Source organism: Telopea speciosissima, chromosome 11 (assembly GCF_018873765.1).
Source record: "Telopea speciosissima isolate NSW1024214 ecotype Mountain lineage chromosome 11, Tspe_v1, whole genome shotgun sequence".
Taxonomy (NCBI): domain Eukaryota; kingdom Viridiplantae; phylum Streptophyta; class Magnoliopsida; order Proteales; family Proteaceae; genus Telopea; species Telopea speciosissima.
Genome location: NC_057926.1, coordinates 19371860 through 19394697, shown reverse-complemented (window position 1 = coordinate 19394697; position 22838 = coordinate 19371860). Strand labels below are relative to the sequence as shown.

The 22838-nt window shown below is 41.5% G+C and overlaps 1 non-coding gene and 1 pseudogene across 1 annotated transcript; one reads left to right on the top strand and one right to left on the bottom strand.

Annotated features, from left to right (window-relative positions):
• The first annotated feature begins 15063 nt into the window (after positions 1–15063).
• On the top strand, positions 15064–15170 carry LOC122646941. The gene has a single exon (XR_006330742.1). It is a non-coding gene; the product is annotated as a small nucleolar RNA R71 (small nucleolar RNA).
• A 5478-nt stretch (positions 15171–20648) lies between these two features.
• Positions 20649–22838, bottom strand: part of LOC122646854 — a 43898-nt pseudogene continuing 41708 nt past the window's right edge.

Here is a 22838-nt window from a genome sequence, read left to right as displayed (position 1 = left end):
GATACCATCATAAGACCTTTTGTACAACAAGTTTCCTTGGAGGATGAATTGAGTAGCATATTTTCGTAAATGCCTCTTCTCTCTTTTTGAAAACTCTTCAGGATACGTCATTTCCTTGATGTAATCAATCACGGGAGCATGCCAAGGCCTTCCATCCTCGGTGAGTGCATTGACTGGTTCTCCATATGTTGGGCGGCTCCTCCATTCTATTAGGAATGTCTGGATCTTATCCTGAGTATCACATTCTACCATGGATGCCAAAGTGGCCAAAGCGTCAGCGAACCGATTGCAATCCCTGGGTAGATACTCAAAAGAGACTTCCTTGAAGCATTGGATCAGTTGCTCCAAATAAACTTGGTAGGGCTTTAACTTCTCATCCTTAGTCTTCCACTTTCCTTGTGTTTGACAGATCACAATGGAGGAATCTCCGTAAACTTTAATTTTGTCCACCCCTACAGACAAAGCCATTTCTAACCCAATAGCACAAGCTTCATACTCTGCTATGTTATTGGTGCAACTGAATTCTAATCGGAAGGCCATCGGCAAGTAAAAATCATCTGGGGTTATCAGTAATACCCCTAAGCCAAATCCTTTTTGGTTGACTGCTCCATCAAAGTACAATTGCCACATTTCATTTGGTTCCACTTCTATAGAGTGCAAATCTTCATCTGGGAAAAGGTCATCTGTTGCTCGGGAATCAACTTCTGAGGGAAATGCTGCCAGATGGTCAGAGATTGCTTGCCCTTTCACAGATTTTTGATTGACATAAGTTATGTCAAATTCTGATAATAGCAACAGCCACCTAGCCATCCTCCCTGTCAATGTTGGTTTCTCAAAAAGGTACTTAATTGGATCCATTCGCGAGATCAACTTGACGGGATGTAATACCATGTAAAGCCTTAGACGCTTAGTTACCCAAACTAGGGACGTGCAGGTTTTCTCCACAGGAGCATATCGAGTTTTATACTCCAACATTTTCCTACTCACATAGTAAATCGCGTGTTCTTCTCCATCCGCCTTACCAACTTGGGCCATCATTGATCCGACCGCTGTTTCTCCTACTGACAAATATAGGAGCAAAGGTTCACCGAGCACTGGGGGGACAAGTATAGGAGGAGAGAGTAGATACTCTTTGATTTTCATAAAGGCATCTTGGCATTTCTCATTCCACTCTTTTGGCTCTTTCTTCCTTAGGAGTTTGAAGATAGGTTCACAAGTGGACGTCAATCGAGACAAGAACCTGCTGATGTACTGGATGTGGCCGAAGAACCCTCGTACCTCTTTTTCTGTCCGGGGTGGTGGCATTTCTGTGATGGCCTTCATCTTGTCAGGGTCTACTTCTATTCCTCTTTCGCTGACAAGAAATCCCAACAGTTTTCCTGCTTTAGCCCCAAACATACATTTCTGAGGGTTCAGCCTTAGCTTGTATTCTTTGAGTCTTTCGAAGAATTTTCTGAGGGCTGCAAGATGGCCCTGTCAGTCAATAGATTTGACTATCATATCATCGACATACACCTCTACCTCTTTGTGTATCATGTCCTGTAGGATAGCCGTGTCCGCTCTTTGATATGTTGCCCCAGCATTTTTCAATCCAAAAGGCATCACTTTGTAACAAAATGTTCCCCACGGTGTGGTGAAGGCAGTCTTCTCCCTGTCCTTTGGGCACATACTGATTTGGTTATATCCTGAGAAACCATCCATGAAGGATAGCAGAGCATGGCCTGCAGTATTGTCCACCAAAATGTCAATGTGGGGTAACGGAAAATCATCCTTAGGGCTGACCCTGTTTAGGTCACGAAAATCCACACACATCCTGACCTTCTCATCTTTCTTAGGGACTGGGACAGTATTGGATAACCACTGAGGGTACTGGGTTACTTGGAGAAATCCTGCATTCCACTGCTTGATGACTTCTTCCCTGATCTTCTCACTCTATTCTGGCCGCATTCTCCTTAACTTTTGCTTGACTGGGCGAGCATCCGGATATGTTGGTAATTCATGTTGCACAATCTTTGGATCAATGCCGGGCATATCCTTGTAGGACCAGGTGAAGACTTCCTCAAATTCCTTGAGGAGAGAGATCATTTGGGATGTTTCATCATCATTGAGAGAAGAACAAATTTTTATCATTCGAGGGCATTGGTCGGTCCCTATATTTATGGGATGGGTGTCCTCTCGGACGGGTTGAGCTATTCTTTGCTCCAATTGTTCTAACAGGTGACGATGTTCCAGGACATTATCATTATCTGAAGAATAGGAAGAAGAAGAAGAAGAAGAAGCATACTCAGAATCAACAATTTCATTCATGATAAAGGGAAGAGTACAGACAGACCCAATAGACTGGACTTTTCCACGGGACTCAGATACAGACTCAGGGATAGACTTAGACAGAACTATGCTAGAGCTGGTTATAACTTCAGATTCATTAATACAGAAATCTTCCATCATTCTTTCCCAATTTGCTATGGATCCTTGGAGAGGTTGTATGAGAAGATGTGGTGTTGGTCCTTCTTCCTCTTCTTTAATGATCACCGCCACTTCGAACAGCTCGCCGATCCCATGATCTCCTTGAGCTTCTTTCTTGCTAGCTTGATCCAATTCCATGGCCACCCAATCCACTTCATTTTCAAAGAATATTTCAAGTCCTGGTAGACGTTCCCCTGCTCTCGATTGAACCATGGTTCTTGATTTCCACAGTAAGGGAAGTCTTCTCCCTCTTTCACGAAGTACCCGTTCAGAGTCTTGAAGTACGGCGTACCATTCGCTGCATTGTTCTTCCATCATGCGGCTTTCTTCTTTGGGTCCTTCAGGTTAAACCATAATCCACAATGATTAGCATTGGCCTGTATTTCTGGGAATGCTGGTATCCCTTGTTGGTTTTTTCCTAACCTCAGTCCTGGGAAGTACTTCATCTTTTTCATGATCTTTATAGAGGCCTTGCTCCATATCATCGGGAATTTTCCTAGACTCCAATCTTCTTCACTTGCAGAGGTAGTGCAAATGTGGCCAATTTCAAACCCACTCAATTGTACTTCCTGTGAGGGTGAACCACCTACTTCGATGTTGGCCAAAGTGTGCACCATTTCTGGGTCTTCAAAGATGGTGATCACTTTCTGGTCATGTATGAACTTCAACTTCTGGTGAAGACTTTATGCTAAGGCTCTTGTTGAATGCAGCCATGGTCTTCCAAGCAACATATTGAAGGATGCTTGAATGTCGATGACTTAGAAGTCTATGATAAAGTGGGCTGGCCCGATCTTGACATTGGTGGTAAGAATCCCAATTACCTCCCTCCTGGAATTGTCGTATGCCCAGATGGTTTGACTGGATGACTTCATCTTGTCTAGAGATAAACCCATGCATCTTGCTACTTTGAGAGGCATTACATTGAGGGCAAACCCATTATCTATCAGAACCTGGGGAACCTGATTCTTATTACATTCCATGGTAATGTAGAGTGTCCGATTGTGATTCTTTCCTCCCCGGGGTAAGTCCTCTTCTGAGAAAAAGAGCGACTAAATGGCATAAGTGGCCCCCACTATGTGAGATAATTCTTTAGGTCCCATTTCTATAGGCACTTGAACCTTGGTGAGAGCTTTCAAAACAGCTTCTCAGTGGGTTGGTGATGCCATTAGTAATCCCCAGATTGAGATGTTGGCTTGGGCCTTCTTCAATTGGTCTAGTACTAGGTTTTCTGGCTCAACAACCACCGTTGATTGGCTAGACCAATATTTTTCCACTGTCAAATCCTTTTTCTTGAAGTTTCGGCCACTCCTAATTTCTGCAACTTTTGACTCTTTTCCTTTGATGACCAACTTGACTGGACAAAAGTCACCATCCTCCTCGTCACTATCAGTAATGATAAAGGGACCTTTGGGACAAGTTTGGATTTTAGCTCCCTCATTGGACAAGGCCACAATAGACTTCTAGGCCTGATCTAGGATTCCTGATAGGGTTTCTTACTTCTTAGCCACTTGTTAGATTGTGTGAGAATCTTTCGGTATCAATTGGCTAACAGCGTGAAAAGCTTCCAAAGCCGCTTGGTACATCTTTCTTGCTTCTGCCAATGACTTGTAGAAGTTGCAATCCTTCCTTTCCCCTTGAGAACCTGAACTTTCAGAACTCTCTTCAGGGCTTGAAATAACTAGGTGGATGTTCCCTATTGGGTCATTAACCGTTCCTTCCTCATTAATGTGACACATATGGAAATCGTCATGCGCTCTTGCCCACGCACGGTATTCTTTGTTGCCCTGATTTGGGGACGAAGGAGGAGTCCCACATAGGTCTTATGCCAGAGCTAAAGTTAGCTTTACAGAATTCTCCAAGTGATGGATTACTTGAGGGAGTGACCACTGCTCTTTGACGGGTTCTAGCTGTTGAAGCTCTTCTTGGTACTTATCATCCAAGACCACCAGTCTCATAAGCATTTCCTGGATCTTGTCTACATCCCGATGGATCTTGTTCACCTGGAATGACAAAGCCCATGGTGCGGGTCCGCAGATTTTTTATACTTTTCCAGACGCGTCCTTGGTTGCCAAGGTTCCTCATCCTCTGTTTCTTCTTCCCCTTCGGACTCTTCATCATCAGATTCTTCTGGTACACATTCTTGCTCACTTTCATCTTCTTCAGATGATTGTTCTTCTTCTAATTGCTCTTCCCTTTCATCATCAATGTCCATAGGAAAGATGCCTCTGGTGGGGTTACTATAAAATTCCCCGAGACTGATATCATTGATCCATGCATCCCATGTCTCACTTCTTTGAGGTGGGTCTGGATAGGAGAATGAATCCAAATATAGGGCCAGATCTTCAGGAGGGGTTCCAAACAGGTCCCGAGCTAAAGCATTGGCTAACCAAGTTATGTTTTACAGCTCGTGGAGGGTCCGAGCGAGTACATCACTCTCATTTGGCATCACCAACTTCTCACATCGTGCTGCGAAATTGCTGCACACGAGGTCTGGGAATAGAGGAGTGGCCTTGTAAAGGATCTCTTGAGTATTGGTGGAAACATCCAATATATCTGCCACCTGGTAGAATATGCTCATGCTCCAACGCTCAAAATCTTCTCTAGACACGGTCCAATCACTTTTGGGGACTTCTGGTGAGGATATCTCCTCGTCATCCCTGCTTTCGTCCTCATCTGATGATACGGGCTGGATGAGATTGGTTGGGTCGCTGTTATCGTCGCTCCTGATGTTATTCACCCAATCCATTGCGACCACTCCTTCATTATCCATCGTCGGACTCTGCTCGGCATACTCTATCCATTCCTTGTGGATTTCTTGGTCGTCCACCTCATCTAAGTTGTCGTCAGTATATCTCCCTATATAGATAAGAGAGACTTCTTCTGACAGAGCTTGACCAATAGCTAGTGCTGAGAATGCTTTGAGGAGTTGGGGTGTGACTCTGGTGATTTCATTTCCCTCTTCTTCTTTAGGGACCAAGTGGCATACTTTGAATGGTGAGAGGCCATATTTGCACAATGGCGTCATTGACTTGAGACCTTCTAGTCCAAACTCCAAGAAATCCAATTTTCGGAGCCACTTAATGGATGCTATACCTCTGCAGGGATCATATGGTTGTTCGCCTGTTCGGACATTCCCATCACAGTTAGTTCTGGCGCAATATATGCAAACCTGCGCTAAATATCATGGAATGGGCTAGATCAGGGTAGTAGGATCTTGGAATGGTGCTTCTTCCTGCAACATATTTACTGATCCTGTATATGATTCCAGAGAATATGTCCCTTTCACCAGTGGTTGTGCGACTTTCCCTGGAGGCATCGAGTAATCTACCTAGGTGGCACCTTCTGACTTTGGATGATAGAAAGGGGAATCGGGTCGATCCACTTCCTGAGACATCTCCCATTGAGTCTGTGGTTCTTTTTCCTCTTTAAGTCTCTTGGTCAACATTGCTATATAGACATGTGCCTTCATTAGTTTCGTCTTCCCGACTGGGTGAATCAAAGTAGTATGATCTATATGTTTAGCATCTTCTTGAAGCATATTTACCCCATGATTGGGCAGAGGATTCGTGGTGACATTTGGCGGCTGCTTCTTCTGAAGTTCAATTTTTCCCTCGTCAATCAAGTCCTGAATCGGATGCTTAAGAAATAGGCATCTATCAGTGTGATGGCCTTGTTGGTCATGATAATGATAGTACTGATTGGGCTTATACCAGGCAGGTGGGTTGCTCAAATCCACAGGCCTAGGGGGAACTGAATTGATCATTCCCTGCTTCTTGAGCTTGGTGAATAACAACGATGGTGTCATCCCTCCAAAGTTAAAAGTCCTCTTAGGTGCTTCGGGTTCAGTTTGGATCACAACAGGGGCGGATCCTGCGGTTACCACCTGGACTTCTGCCGCTTGGTTGCTTGTTCCTGCTGCATTTCCTCCTTTGGCTCTTGCACTCTTCCTTGCCGAATAGCTTCCTGAGGCTTCATGGGTCATACCCTGATTCTGCCTTTCTTTGAAGATCTTGTCTTCAATCTTCTTCCCAATCGTCATAAGAGCATCAAATGTCTTGATATGTTGGTAGTATATCTTTTCACGGTACTCCCCGTACAGATTTTCTAACAATATCTCGACCTGCTCCTCCTCAGTAGGGCGGTTCCACATTTTTGCAGCCTTCTCCCTGAACCACATGATGTAGTTTGAGAACTCTTCACTTGGTTCTTGCCTCAAGGTCTTCAATTCTCTCTGGGTAATATCCATCTCAGTATTGTATGAATATTGCTTAGTGAATGCCTTAATCACGGAGGCCCATGACTGGGTTTGAGTGTGATCGAGCTGTGTTAACCACCTCAAAGCAGATCCGGCCAAAGAATACAAGAACGCCTATCCCATTTGGTTTTCAGAAAGTCCCCATGAACTGGCAATGGTAGTGAAAATCTTGAGGTGTGCCTTAGGATCTCCCGATCCATCGAACTTGTCCAATTTCCACTTGAAATCTTTCGAGATTTTTCCTTCGGGAAAGAACACCAGGTCTTCCTCATCTTTTTCTGTGGCTTTGCCTTTGACAACCACTTCCAGTTCAACTACTTTTTCTCTCATCTTCTTCTCCCTTTCAGTCTCAGGAGGGTCCGGAGGGCGACTGTCCTCCCCTTCTTCTACTAGTATGGTGATTGGAGTTTTGGGGGTCGTGGAGTTGGTTTTTCGGACTTCCTGCTCTATTGGCCCAGATACAGATCCACCCTTAGACAGTTCGTTGATTGACTGCACTAGTTGTGCCATGAGTTGCCACATTTCGACCATGTCTGCTTGCAGCCTATCCACTCGATTTTCGACATGACTTTCAGACAAGTGGTCCTCCATAGGATCCATGTTACTCACAAGTGATATCTCAATTGATGAACTAGAGGAATGAGAAGACGTCAAGGATCTTGAGAAGAATGGTGGGCTGGCCTGAGTCAGCCTTCCACCGCGTCGGATCCAGATGGGCAAGGGCGGAATTGTGCTTCTACGAAAAAGAGAAGAAGATCTAGTTCAGGTCCTAAGAAGGGAAAAAATCTTATTCAGCAAAATATTTTTTATTTTATTTCTTTTTTTTTGTTTTATCATATATATATATATATATACATTTTTTTTATATTATTATTAATTTTTTTATTTTTTTTATTTCTATAACATTTATTTTATTTTTGTTTGGCTCAAGTAATCGAAGCTGTCATTAGAGTTTCAGTTGGACCTCTCTGAATGCGGGCTTCGAATGCCGTCATTGTCCAAGCATTTTTTAACACAACATAAAAAACAAACAAAAGAAAAATCCTAGTTATCAGGTTACTGACGATTGTGCCTGGGATCAACATGAGATGCCCTTATTTTGAGGGACATGTAAGGTTCCATCATATGGAAGTGGACTTCCATATTTCTTTGAGGGACCATCGCATGACTATGGAATTCCTTACCTTTGGTGGCATCCCGTATTGAATCTAGGTTAATCGTCAAGTGACCCTAAACTTGGTGTTTCTTACAGCTAACCAGGTTAGTTTGTGTCGTACCCAAATCGTATATGGTCTATTTTCCTACATGATGTATGTAATGGGTAGGCTTCCATAGGACAGAACAAGGTCACCCTTGACAGAATCGATATACCTATCGCTCGTGGTTGCGAATTGTAGGCACGTGGTTCTTTTGATATACCTGGAGAATAGGTCACACAAACTCAGAGTAATCGAGCTAGTGCCTTTTTTGAGTGGCGAAAGCACTCCACAGCACACTAGTGAATACCCTCGCTGGTGATTCTATACTCGTACAATAAATATCAAGGGCTGTAGCTTCGCCGTGAATTACCCATGACTACTCATGAGGTCCAACGACTAACTACAGGGGTAAGAGGGGTTCCCATGCAGTGTGTGTGTGCAAGAGAGTGGTACAGGAAGCGGCTATCAACCGATCTCAGAGTACTTAGTATGACGTGCCTCACCTCCCCAGGGGCAAAGGCACGACAGGGAGTACCCTCACCATTTGATTTCACTTCGAGCACTATGCATGATGCGGTTAGAACACATAAGGGTTAGCCAGACAAACATTTTATTGTTATTTTTTTTTATTTTCACACAAGAGTTTGGAGAGAACATTTTGTCATTTATTGGTAGGGTCTATTTAGAAAGTTTGACCTCGAGTGGATATTTGTTCACTTTGTCCCCAGTGAAGTCGCCACTGTAAGTACCGTGGTCCTCCGGGCTCCCGACGAGGGTTTCCTCAGCCTCTTCTTGACGACCGTATCTTATTGATATGGATAATAATGTCAATGTATAATGTTGATAAGTGGGGATTGGGATCATGCATTAAAATATGCTAACATAATGTGAAGTCGCCACCTAGGGTTAGGGCCTAGGACCCATTAAGTGTAGCCCTATCCATTGTGAACAGAATTGGGCTACGTGACTCCTTATGGTCTGACCAGAGGTTCGGGTAAGGGGTCAGGTTATGAGTGTGGGAAGGTGTTAGGCACCCACCTCGCCTGGCTGAAGCCGATCTCTCTGTCTTAAATGCTATAGAAGGACGAATGTTCTCTCTCTTTTATTACGGGGATGGGAGATATTATGAACTACATTCAGATGTTATAAATTGAACCAGGACATAATAAACTACATTACATATACGAAAAATGCAGACCAAAATGATGAAATATGAAAGGACTACATTGAATCAACAAGAGTGCAGTAATTATACCTGTACGGTTGTATTCCCTTGGCTCAGGGGAGATAAACAAATGGACTGACGCCAATTCTTTCTGGGCAGAGTAACGACTCTTTCAGGTGGTTTGAAGATGAGCAAATAGACAAAATGACATTTGGAATAAAGGGGTTTTGACTGCTATCCGTACACTGACGGGATAACAATGCTTAGGAGCAGAAGTGCTCTATGCTCGAAGGGATAATCGAAGGATCTATCCACGACCAGGAAAATTTCACTCACTCACACTCTCATAAGAGAAAGGGGAGGAAGGAAGATGAAAAATGAGGAAAAGAAGGTGGGAATCCCTTGGGGAGGGTCTCTCTACCCGAAATTCCTTATTTTTTGGGGTAGGGGGACCCTCCTATTTATAGGGGAGGGGACCCCTCTCCCTTGGGCCAGATAAGTCCTCCACGGCGCCTTGGAGATGTCCATGGCATCGTGGGAGACTTTTCCACGGTGTCGTGGGTGATGTCAGCAAGTTGATGTCACACCCCCTTATGGCGCCGTGGAAATCCGGTACATGTCTCCACGGTGCCATGGGAGCGCAATACCTTTCTTCCCTTATTTTTGGGCCTAAAATGGGCTATTTTATGTTCAGAATGGTTCTTGGGCTTATGGGTCAGGTATCTTGGGTCCAGAAAGAGGGAAAATACGTCGCCCATCATCCATGTCCCGTTATCATCATCGCCAATTATGGGGTGACAAAAATCAGTGTCTACAGTCTCAACTATTAGCCAAGAGATCAAAGGGTCCATAAAATACATAGAGGAATCTAGCCATGAAATAGTGCTCATATTTTTGAATTTAGTCCCTCTCACCAGATACATACCAATTATCGTCCTTGAAAAGGGATTTTTTTATTATTTCGCATGCTAGGACACCTAATTCCCTCTCTCTCTCGCTTCGCAATCAAAGAGCGTATGCATAAAATAAACTACCGCCACAATCAAAATTCACAAACTTCATCAATTAAGTCCAACACACCCCCCACACTTAATTCATGCAATGTCCTCAATGCATGCAGAAAAGAATGAATAAGGACAAGGGAGGAGATACATACCAGGAGATTAGTCTTCAAGGTAAAGAGGCTCATGGAGATCCATGACCTCTTCCTCAACTGGAGTAGGCATCTCAATGTATGGCTTCAAACGTTGGCCATTTACCTTAAATGTAGTACCTGTACTTGGATTGACAATTTCAACAGCCTCATGAGGATAAACAGTTTGAACAATATAGGGGTCATCCCATCTTGAGCGCAACTTACCTAGAAAGATGTGCAAACGAGAATTGTACAATAAAACTTTCTGACCTACCTCAAAAGATTTTCTCAAAATATGCCTATCATGGAAAGCCTTGGTTTTTGCCTTGTAAATCCGGGCATTCTCATATGCCTCATTTCTAAGCTCTTCCAACTCAGATAGTTGGAGTTTTCTATGGGCACCTGTAGTGGGTAGATCAAAGTTAAGCTTTTTGATAGCCCAAAAGGCCTTGTTCTCAAGCTCAACAGATAAGTGACACACCTTTTCATGCACCAGACGGTACGGAGATTGATCAAGATCGATCTTGAAGGTGGTCCTATGGGCCCACAACGCATCTACCAACCTATTAGACCAATCCTTGCGGTTCGGTTTGATGATTTTTTTAAGAATTTGCTTTATCTGCCTATTTAAAACCTCAACCTGACCACTAATCTGGGGATGGTAGGGTGTGGCCAACTTGTGAATGACACCATATTTTCTCATGAGGGTCTCAAAGGGACGGTTACAAAAGTGTTTGCCCCAATCGCTAATGATAGCACGGGGAGTACCAAAATGGGAGAAGATGTTCTCCTTCAGAAATTTCACAATCACCTTATGGTCATTATCTTACAAGCAACTGCCTCAATCCATTTGGACATATAGTCCACAATAAGTAATATGTACAAGTTACCAAAAGAATTAGGGAAAGGCCCCATGAAATCTATGTCCCATACTTCAAACACCTCAACCATCAGAATTGGGTTGAGGGGCATCATGTTCCTCCTGGTGAGACATCCTAAAAATTGGTATGAAGAACACGCCTTGAAATAAGTAAAAGCGTCTCTAAAAAGAGTAGGCCAATAAATTCCACACTACAAAACCTTGGCCGCTGTCTTATTGGGCCCAAAGTGGCCTCCACAAGCTTGATCATGGCAAAAAGATAAGACAGATTGCTGCTCATGATTAGGAACACATCTCCAGATTACTTGATCCGGACAAGTCTTAAAAAGATAAGGATCATCCCGAAAGAAATACTTCACAGTGAAAAGAAACAATTCTTATCTTGGGTAGACCAGGTGTCACGCCTGTAACCAGATAATTAACAATGTCAGCAAACCAAGGTTCACTAGACACTGCCATCGGAAACTCATTAGGAAAGTTCTCATTGACTGGACAATCAACAGTCAAGGAATTAGGTAGCTGGGATAGATGGCCTGCAACCAAATTTTCACATCCTTTCTTATCCCTAATTTTAAGATCAAATTCTTGCAATAAGAGGACCCACCTAATGAGGCGAGCCTTAGCATCTTTCTTCTGCACAAGATATTTGATAGCTGCATGGTCAGTATAAACAATCACATGTGATCCAATCAAGTAGGGCCTAAACTTCTCTAAAACAAATACAACAGCTAAAAATTCTTTTTCAGTGTTGGTATAATTGAGCTATGCATCATCAAGATTCCTACTTACATAATAAATCACATGGGGCAATTTGTTGATTCTTTGCCTAAGAACAGCCCCTATAGCAAAATCAGAGGCATCACACATAAGCTCAAATGGCACTGTCCAATTTGGAGCTTGAATAATGGGGGCTGAGGTCAATGCTCTTTTCAATTGCTCAAAACTCTTATGACACTCAGGGGAGAAATCAAATGGGCAGTCCTTTGTCAAAAGGGAAGGGAGAGGTCAAGCTATCTTGCTAAAGTCCTTGTTAAACCTTCTATAAAAACCTATATGACCAAGAAAAGATCTAATGTCCTTCACACTCTTAGGTGGTGGTAAATTGACAATAAGGTCCACCTTAGATCTATCAACCTAAATCCCATATTTGGACACAATGTGACCAAGAACTATGCCTTACTTCACTATGAAGTGGCACTTCTCCCAATTCAAGACCAAATTCTTTTTTATGCATCTTGTAAGAACAAAAAAAAAGGTGATGCAAGCAATTAGAAAAGGTAGAGCCGTGAATAGAAAAATTATCCATAAACACCTCTAGGAAGTGCTCTACCATATCAGAAAAGATACTCATCATGCACCTTTAGAATGTAGTAGAGGCATTGCAAAGCCCAAAAGGCACATGCCGGTAAGCAAAGCTTCCATAAGGGCACGTGAATGTGGTCTTATGTTGGTCCTCCAAAGCAATAGGGATCTGATTATAGCCTGTATATCCATCAAGAAAATAATAATATTCATGGTCAGCTAGTCTCTCTAACATATGATCAATAAAAGGCAAGGAAAAGCAAGGGGAAGTGGTCCTTCCAAGTTGCCGCATTCAATTTCATGTAGTCAATGCACACTCTCCATCCCGTTTGGATACGGATTGGAATCAATTCATTATTTGCATTCTCAACTACAATGACTCCTCCTTTCTTTGGCACAACCTGTACAGGACTCACCCATTGGCTATCAAAAATAGAATAAATTATGTCATGATTCAAGCACTGTAGGATCTCTTTCTTGATTGTCTCTTTCATCACAGGATTAGTCCTCCTTTGGGGTTCTCTAGAAGGTTTGGCATTCTCCATTAGATGAATATGATGTTGAACAATGGAGGGGCTAATACTTTTAAGGTCTGACATGGTCCAACCTATGGCTTTCTTACGTTCTTTTAGAAGCTTAATCAACTCTTCTTCTTATATAGAAGTCAAATCATAAGCAATAATTATAAGGAGAGTGTTATCATGTCCTAAGAAGGCATACTTGAGGTTGGAGGGCAATGCTTTCAACTCTAATATAGGGGGCTCAATAATAGAGGGTTTAAGAATGGAGGTGGATAGGGGTCCAAGGGGCTCCAATGGTGATTGGATGCTCTAGACCTCAGACAAGGTGGTATCATCAACACTTTCCAATTCATGCATACATTCTTGAAATCTTGAATCAAAATCTATCTCAGAGAAAGTGTCAACATCATTGGGAAATCCCTGAAGCATATGTACCTCTTCATCTATATCAGGTTGCTTGCCCAACCTAAACACATTAAAGTCCATAGAAGTATTGCCAAAAGATAGCTTCATGAGACCATTCCTGCAATTGATCAAAGCATTACTGGTAGCAAGGAAGGGTCTACCCAATATGATTGGGATTTGGTCCTTAAAATTGACAGTAGGTTGGGTGTCTAAGATAATAAAATCCACAGGAAAGATAAATTCTCCAACCATTAACAGGACATCCTCAATCATCCCCTTAGAAACTTTAACTGACCTGTCTGCAAGTTGAAGAGTAATTCTAGTCAGTTTTAGCTCTCCCATTCCCAACTGTTGTTAGACATGAAAGGGTAATAGGTTCACGCTTGCACCAAGGTCCAGTAAGGTATGATCAATAGTGATATTGCCTATAGCACAAGAGATGGTGGGGCTTCCAGGGTCCTTATGCTTGGCTACTACCGGCTGTGAGATAAGAGAACTAATGTTAGCAGCCAAGAATGCCTTTTTGGGCACATTGGTGATCCGCTTTTGGGTGCTTAAGTCTTTGAGGACTTTAGCATAAGAGGGGACCTGGGCTATGGCATCCAATAAAGGAATATTCACCTGAACCTGCTTAAAAACATCCAATATTTTCTCGACAGAAGGAGACTTATTACTAATCAACCTATTTGGGAATGGGGCAGGTGGGGTATAAACTCTCTCAGGGGTGATCCTTTTCACTTCCTCAACAGAATCATCTTTGGTTTCCTCAACCAAATCATCTAGAATATCTTCAGGTTCATCAAACGAACCAGGAATAGAAGGCACTACAATGGCCTCTTCAGAAGGGGGGAGAGTCAATAGGAGTATGAGATGGTAAAGATTGAGGTGTACTAACCTGTTGATACTCACGGCCACTCCTTAAAGCATATACAACATTTACTTGGCTGGAGGGCCCTTGATGCTGTTGGCCTTGTGCAACATTGAGTGGAGGAGCTTGGGTACCTTACTGAATACGAACCTGATGCCTATGATTTGGCTCAGGTTGCCTAGGTAACTTCCCTGTTTCCCTCTCATGCAGGATTGTGACAAGCTGGGTGAGTTATTTCTCCATATTATTTTGGCTTATCATGAGAAGGGCTATCTTGTTTTCCATCTCACTCATTCTTGTTGCTTCTCCTGTATTGGTAAACCCTGGGGGTTGCTGATAAGGTGCAAAGAGAGGTGGCCTAGCAAAATTCATAGAGGGTCCTAAGTGAGGACGAGGGGGGAAGGGGTGAGGAGACATACCTTGATTTTGTGGTGCAAAGTTGGGCCTTTGGAGAACAACCTGGCCTTGATTGTGAAAGTTGGATGGGCCTGCTTGGTTTCCTTGATTCTAAGAGAAATTTGGGTGATTTCTCCATCCTGGATTGTAAGTGTTGCTGTATGGATTATTTTGGTAGAGAGCACTCACATTCTCAGTGTTGGAATTACCCACAAAGGTGTTGGCTTGATGAGGCTATCAAGTTTGGCCTCTTTGGTTGGAACACCCTCAATGAGATACCCCTTAGTGGTCCTTTTAGCCTCTTGGGAAGATTCCCACTCCCTAGTCTTTTCAGCTAAGTTGGTTAAGAATGTCCAGGCCTAATTCTCATTAGAAATAGAGGTAAAGCCTACAGGACACATAGATTCTAAAAGCTGCTTGGTCTGAAAGTCTATGCCCTCATAAATAATTTGGCAAAGCTGCCACAAGTCAATACCATGGTGAGGGCATTCTAAAAGGAGGTCCTTGAATCTCTCCATGAATTTAGAGAATGACTCATGTGGTTTCTGCCTAAACTGGAGGATGTCACTCTTGAGCTTATTGGTCTTGTGAAGAGGAAAAAATTTTCTCAACAAGACAATGGTGAACTCAACCCATGTATTAATGGAATTTGCTGGCAGTCCATAGAGCCACTTCTTGGCTTGGTCCTTCAAGGCAAAGTTTATAAACCTCAGCCTAACTGCATCATCAGTTAAATTTTGAACCTTAATTAGAACACAGACCTCCTCAAATTCTCTAAAGAAAAGATAGGCATCCTCATTAGCCATCCCATGGAAGTGGGGTAGCATACTAATGAAGTGGGTCTTGAGTTTATAGTTGTTCCCTGTACCAACTGGCAGATTGATGCATGAGGGCTGTGCAGCCCTAGCAGGGTAGAACCTATCCTTAAGAGTCTTGGGTTGTTGGTCACCCATGGTCAAAGGTGGGGTTAAAGGTGGTGGAGAAAGTGGTATTCTAATAAGACGGTTACTTGAATCACGAGTCCACACCGTAGCCACCTGAACAGATATGAGGTCTCCTTTAGAAAAATTAAAGAAAATAAAAGACTAGAAGAGAAAATCACCAAGTCCAAAGTAGATAGTGCATCTGTCCCTCAAGAATCGAAACAGTGGTTCCAAAGCTGTAAGGTTGCCATATAGGTTGACAGCAAGGGAACCCGTATAGTCTTCATGAGCCACCTACGGACGACTCCAAGTAGATTCTGATGTAGAGTGGAGGACTACTATACGTTTCTATTTCCAATAGCACTCACTATGTCGCTTTCCTATTGTCAAAGTTGGTCACCTCCAAAAATAAGTCACATGCCAATCCACCCAATCAAGTCAAGATATAGCGTCATAGGCAACTTAATCCTATGAGGGACACCAGAAGAGGCTGGACTTGGGCATATGAAGGACTTTAGATTGGGTGGCACAGTCTTTGAAAAAGAAGGGAAACAAGATGAGGTTTTCAAAAACTCTTTTTTTTTTTATAGAAAAAGAAGAGGAGAAAGAGAAGAAATTAAAGCATTTTGAATTACTTAAAAATCAAAAAAATAAAGTGATTAATAATCTCCCCAGCAACGGCGCCAAAAACTTGTTTGCAAAAAATAATTACTGCAAGCGTACGGATCAATCATAGCTATGGATTGAACTCAAGGAGATGTAAGCCACCCTATTTTACTCACTTTAAAACAATGCAAAATGAATCAAATTAAAGTGTTAAATTAAACTAATTAAACTAACGAAAATTAACGCATCCTAACTCACAAGCATCTAGCGAATTGAATTGGCGTCCTAACACATAAGCATCTAACCTATCAAAACTAACGTGGATTTGAAGAAATAAATTGCAGCCACACATCACAACCACATAAAAAAACAAAAGAAAGAGATGAGAGAGGGAGAATGAGACTAAGAGATTAGAGATGTAAAACCCGAAGGGGCTTGAACTCGATTGAAATTGCTTGTTTCTCACACTTGAAATGACGCTACCAAATCTGAAATTAAAATAAAAATAATTAAATTAAGATCCTAACATAATGCATGATAATAACCGTGAATAAAAAATAAAATTCCCAAAAGCATGATTGAATTAGAGAGATAGAGAATGAGAATGAAAATAAAAATCATGGAGAATGAAAATTCCTAATAGAATTGAGGGAATAATGGAGATGAGAATACTAATAAAATAAAACTAATAGAAGAAGAAAGAGGTAGAGAATATGAAGAAGAAATTAGAAACTAGAAGAATTAAGAGGTTGAGAAGAAGAACATAAAAATAAAAATAAGAACTTGATACTCCCTTCTACCAAAGTTGAAAGTGCATGAATTAATTAAGCCCTACACGAATATAGTTGAAGAAGCTTGAACACTTGAACAATCCTTGCATGGCTTCCTCTTCCAAGTCTCTAACTCTTCTCACTAGAATTAAATTATTATAACCCAATTGAAGACATAAAATTAAAGCATAAATCAAAAGCATTACAACCATGAAATTGAAATCATAAAATCAAACTAGAACTTAGAAAGCCAAAAACTAGAAGAAGAGAAAAAGAAATTTCACTAATGAATTGAACAAGTTTACAAGCCCAAGGCTATGGGTATTTATAGGGAAAAGGGGAGAGAAGAAGAGAGAAGAGGGAAGAGGGAGAGGGGCTCCACGGTTTTGGGGCCTCTGTCCTTCTAAAAAACGTGGAGGGGAGAGAGAGAAGGAGAGAGTATCCAGAAATAAGGGAATATTCCCTTCTCCTTCCTTTACAATAAGACTTGATCCCCAAGAAAAAATAGCAAAAAATAGAAACTAAGAGAGATAAGAATCCTAGCTACATAAATTTTCTATTTTTCAAAATGTAACTTTCTAATTCTAAACTTGTGCTTCCTTTTCTTTGTAGGAGTCTTCTCTAACCAATGAGATCAAGGCATCTTTGACTTTTCAACCTTCCAAGGATGAGGGAATCTTCTCAAAAAGCAATCTATCCATAGTAAAATTCTAAAAATGCCCTTGAAAAGTTGGAGGAGAGAGAAAGTGATGACTAGGCTTTCACTCAACAAATAATACAATACCTATCATGTCCTCTAAAAATCGTGGAGCTTTGTATGAGAGGAGAGATTTTAGGAGAGATGGAAGAAAAAGAGAAAGAGATAAATAGGAAAAAAAAATGAAATAAAATAAGATAGAATAAAGATATGGGAGAGAGAGATAATAGGAAACCACGTGAAAGAGAAAAGAGAATAGAGAAGTAAAAGAGGATAAGGGAGGTGGAAAAGTGAGGTGGCATAGAAAAAAAAAAAGAAATAAATAAATAATAAAAAAAAATGTAAAAGAGAAAATCATGGAGGGGTTAGGAGATGGGAACCGTGGGCTTATTAGAGGGAAAGGAAGGGCTTTAGGAAGGAGGTGAGGTGGCATAAGAGAAAAAAAAATATATATATATATATATAAGAGAAAAATCGTGGATAGGGAGAGAGAAAATAGGAAAGAGGGATGAGAGAGAGAGAGAGAATCCGTGAGAGATGGAATGATGAGAGAGTATCTTTTCTTTTTTCTTTTTTTTAATTTTTTTTTTCTCCTCTCTTATCTCTCCTACTATTTCTCCTTTTTTTCTTGCGCAATTCTCATCTTGGCCGATCTTTGGCTACAGCCCACTTTCTAGTCAAACTTCTAATTTGGATATGAAATTCCTCCTTTGTCCTTAGTTGTTTCAGTGAGAATTATTCCCATCCTACCCTTGGTCACATGTGAACAGGTGTAGGTCCCATGTGGCTTTTCTCTCTCCTCCAATAGTGAAAAAATGCAAAAAGATGGTAAATGCTTGAGGGGATCTCAACCCTTGATCATAATTGTCTTCCTTGATGCCACATATAACTCTCCAAAAATTCAGACTGGCTCGGGCTTGCGTTTCGGTTCATTTCTGGCACATTATTCTTTTACGGTCTGAAAACGATAATTGCTTGCATGGAGGCCTAAAAGGATGCGAAATTGAATACCGTCACGTCCATCTTGCTCAAAATTTAGCTCTGAACATAGCCATGCAAAAACATTGGGTAGCTTTACGTGTAAATTTGGAGATGTAGCTCCTGATAGTCCAGAATAATAAATAGCCCAAAAACCTGAAAAGCACAAGAAAGCACCGAGTAACTCTATCCAATGTGGTAAAATGTATGCTTTATGCCCTAAGATTTCATACATAAATGTGTTCATCATGATCCTGACTTCCTAGACGGTGATCACACCCTATTGTTTCTTCCCTCCTTTATGCTTCTTTTATATATATTGTATCTTATCTTTATGTATGCATCTCCATGACCCCAATCTCCGTAGTTTAAGACTCCGTCATGCACACTCATCATTGGTATATTTTTTCTATTTCAATCCTATCTTTCATCATGCATATGTATTAAATTATCCTCTTTCATTCTCGTGCATTCATCACATCATTACGCTTAGCCTAAAGTCAATCATGTTTAGGTTATTTAAGACCTTGAGTCCTTTATTTTACATTTCGGTATACTAATCTTTACTTTGCAGCCGAACCTCCAATATGTGTTCCCTTCATTCCCCTTGTATTTTACTGTCTTGCACTTTAACTTACATTCCACATTCTACCAAAACATGTTATTCATTCCATGATGCCTAGCAATAGAAGACCAGCAAGTCCAGGCGGATTGAGGTGCCTAATACCTTCCCCTGACCGTAACTTGACCCGTACCCAGACCAACGGACCATTTGTCCCTAAAATGACGTTTTATGAGAGTCATTACATTACAATTTTGGGTCCTAGACCCTCTTCTAGGAGGCGACTCCCACACACATTTTCACCTCTTTTTCTCTCTCTTTTTCCCCATGGAAGAATGAGGTGGAGGACACGTGGCGATCCCCCGCCATATGATCATTGTTCTCACAGAGAGGAATCCTCACTGGAGAGGAATTTCAGGCACGATTTAGGGTGACGTGGCATCCTTATTGATAACGTGGGTAAAACCCCTTATGCGTTATGTCTTTGTTGGGGGAGATGTGGAGCACCAATAGCGGGGCCATTACGTGCCTTTTCTGGGATGTGTTGGGAATGGTCGACTAAATGGTCAATTGAATTGTCAGCTCGTGCTTATCCCCTTCTGAACCGCACCACCCTCAGTGTTAGGAGTCGGGCGAGTCCTTTAACACTCGTTCTTATGATTGGTTCGCTTTCATGGCGCGAACACCTGCCCAGGACTACCTTGCTTTACAATGATTGGTCACCTTCAAGCCGATTTTGCCTCCAATGGTCAGTCTTGCCTCCCATGGTTGGCCCGGCTATGCTAGGTGTTGATTTCCCATTGGTTTTCTAAGTTATGACTTATCATTTACAAACCTAGTTGGGGTAACTGTCGAACTTCTACGCTTTCTTGCCATTGCAGCAACTCTTCTTCGTATTGGGATTGAAACTTTCAATAATCCCTAGAACATGCTTTTAAGTGAAATTACACGGGTAACCATGTTTGGAGCCGTTGTAAGAAACATGCTTTTTAAAGTATCACACGAAAAAGGTTAGAAACAATTTCATTTTCAAAATTGAAACAACTCTTCACCTATTTTACAATTTCACATTAACTTGATTTCAGTTTAGGGGCGTTGTTCTCTGTGCCACAGCGCAGCCTGTGCCTAGGCATATGGGGGTGGGTGCAATGACCACCTTGCCCCCTTGCACAGGCTGCCCATGTGCCTGGGCGCAGGCTGCGCTGCGACATAGAGAACATTCTCCGTTCAATTTAATATTAACTTGATTTCAATTTCTCATAAATAAGATAAAAAAAGAATACTAAACATCCCAATTTCTATTTATAACTCCCATGAAATAGAAATAGAAATCATACCCAATCAGCCCTAAAGAGGGTTCAATGCAAATTAATTTGAGTGAAAGAGAGCCTGTTTTTGCAAGTCGGTGTTATTAGCCCACACAAATCCAAAACGAAACACTTGCACGTATTGTAGAGAGTCTTTTTTGCAAGTTGGTGTTATTAGGCTACACAAATCCAAAACGAAACACTTGCACGTATCGTCCGAGTCGGATCGTCTCTTTAAAACTCATACATAAGCTTCTGAAAGACCTTCATGTGCTCAGATTGCAAAGAAATATACAGCGATAGTGTTCCGTAATTGGTTGGGCTTGGAAGCACGTACGCCAAACCCTCGTAAGCGATTCCACCGGGGCCCATATATACCGGCCGGCCCACCCAAAATCCGCAGAATATATTGGCAGTTTCGCCCAGCTTGTAACCCCGATATTCGGACATCGAAAAGTGTGGGGCCCACGAACTAGATCCGTCAGGTGAGATTGCAGCTCCAGGTAATCAAGGGCCGATCTCAAGTACTCATCATCCATCTGCATCAAGGCCTCATGGATCCTACCCGCAGCATAGGTAAGCAGATTTTTCGTGAGGTCACCGGACAAGGCAATTGGAGTGGCAGTGAAACTGACATTGCCGAAGTAACCAAGTGGAAGTGGGGGATGCAATCTCGATCGTCCATCGGTGGCTATGTACATCTTGGTCTCCTGATCATCAGGGAGGCCACGTGCCTTGCATGCACAGCGCCATACGTGTCCAGCCAGCATCTCATAGGAGCTGTAGTTGAAGGTGTTTCCGCCCTCCTTGGACTTGGCTTTCAGGATGTTGAGCTGCTCACGAGTGATCTTCAACACGGCTTGGGAGATAGTGTTGGGACCCGATTGGGAATTTGTAGTTTGTAGAGGGGTTTTCATGGTAGGTGGGGGCTGGTACTCGACGTGATGGAATGCGGGGATTGGAGAGTCCCTGGCTCGTAGGAGGGTTCGATCGATAAGTGGTGGGATGGTGAGGTCGAGTCCACGTGTCATATCAGCCCATGTGTTGATGAAGTGTATTCCTGATATTCCGTCCGCCACGTAGTACTGCATCCCTACACCAAGAGAGACTCCACCGCTCTTGAAACGTGTCACCTGAAATATTGCCAAGAAATTTCTGGTTCAATGCATGGTTTTGACCTTTTTATCAAAAAAAAAAAAAAAAAAAAAAAAATGCATGGTTTTGACTAGGACGAGTCACACGAGTAGAATCAAAATTAATAGAAAATCTGGTCAAGAGTAGTGAAAAATAACAAGACTAGGTTACAAATCGTTTGAGTAAAATAAAACTCGGTTTTTTCATCTGAGTCACCATAAACTCGGTGAGTTTAGTTATTTTTTAAAATACATAGTTGATTACTTGATTGATGATTAAATAAGTCAATAAATGCAATAATTAATAAAAGTATAGTTGGCAAAAAAGTTCTTTCTAATAATTCACAAAAATATAAATTCTAATTTGACTATTCTGCTTTCAAAGCATCAAAACTAATTCTCTCTCTCTCTCTCCAATGCAATTAGGTTGGAGAGTTGATGAATAATCATCTTGCTTTCTCAAGAAAAGTTAATTATTAAATGAGATATGGGAAAATTATTATAATTAATCTTTTGAATTATTATCTAATATTTATTAATTAGCTAGTGTTGTTGATACATTCACAGTGTTATGCAGCAAAGAGAATCATGTCAATGGGCTCATCTCCCTCCTACATATGTACAACTGCTATTGGGGTTGATAAGTTTCATAAGGGTAGTTAGGTTTTGGAAGCTCAAAATGTTATAATGGATATTATGATCAGACAGTTAAATACTTGGATCATCTATATAATAATAACAAATATTTTAATGAATTAATTTTCAAGTAGTCTAAGCTAAATTGGAAAATGGAGACCATCTCTCTCTCTCTCTCATAGTTATTAATTTATACATATTTATTGTATTTTTAAATATTAAAAAAACATGACTAGCCTGACTAGGTTTGACCAGGTCGAGTCACCAGAAAACCTGTTTTTCCAACTCTGGTTCAATATAGCTTTTAAGGAAAATTGGGTATAAATTTTTATTTTGTATAGTATCTATATTCAAAGTTTAGTTTATTCCCTGGCATTGTTGTGGGGCCAGCCCCATTAAAATCAAGCCCAATAGTCAAAAGAATGTGATAAGTCAAACTCAAATGGGTTAGGTTGTTGGAAGGGAGAGGGTCATTTGCTTTTGGGGCAATCGTTTCTTAGGGTTTTGGTTGTGAGACGTCCACAAGAGAAGAACGTACAGTAGAAAAAAAAATCAAGAAAACACGGAAGAAGAAAGAGTGAAAGAAAGAGAGAGAGAAAAGATAGAATGAAGGAGACAAACCTGGGATCGGTCT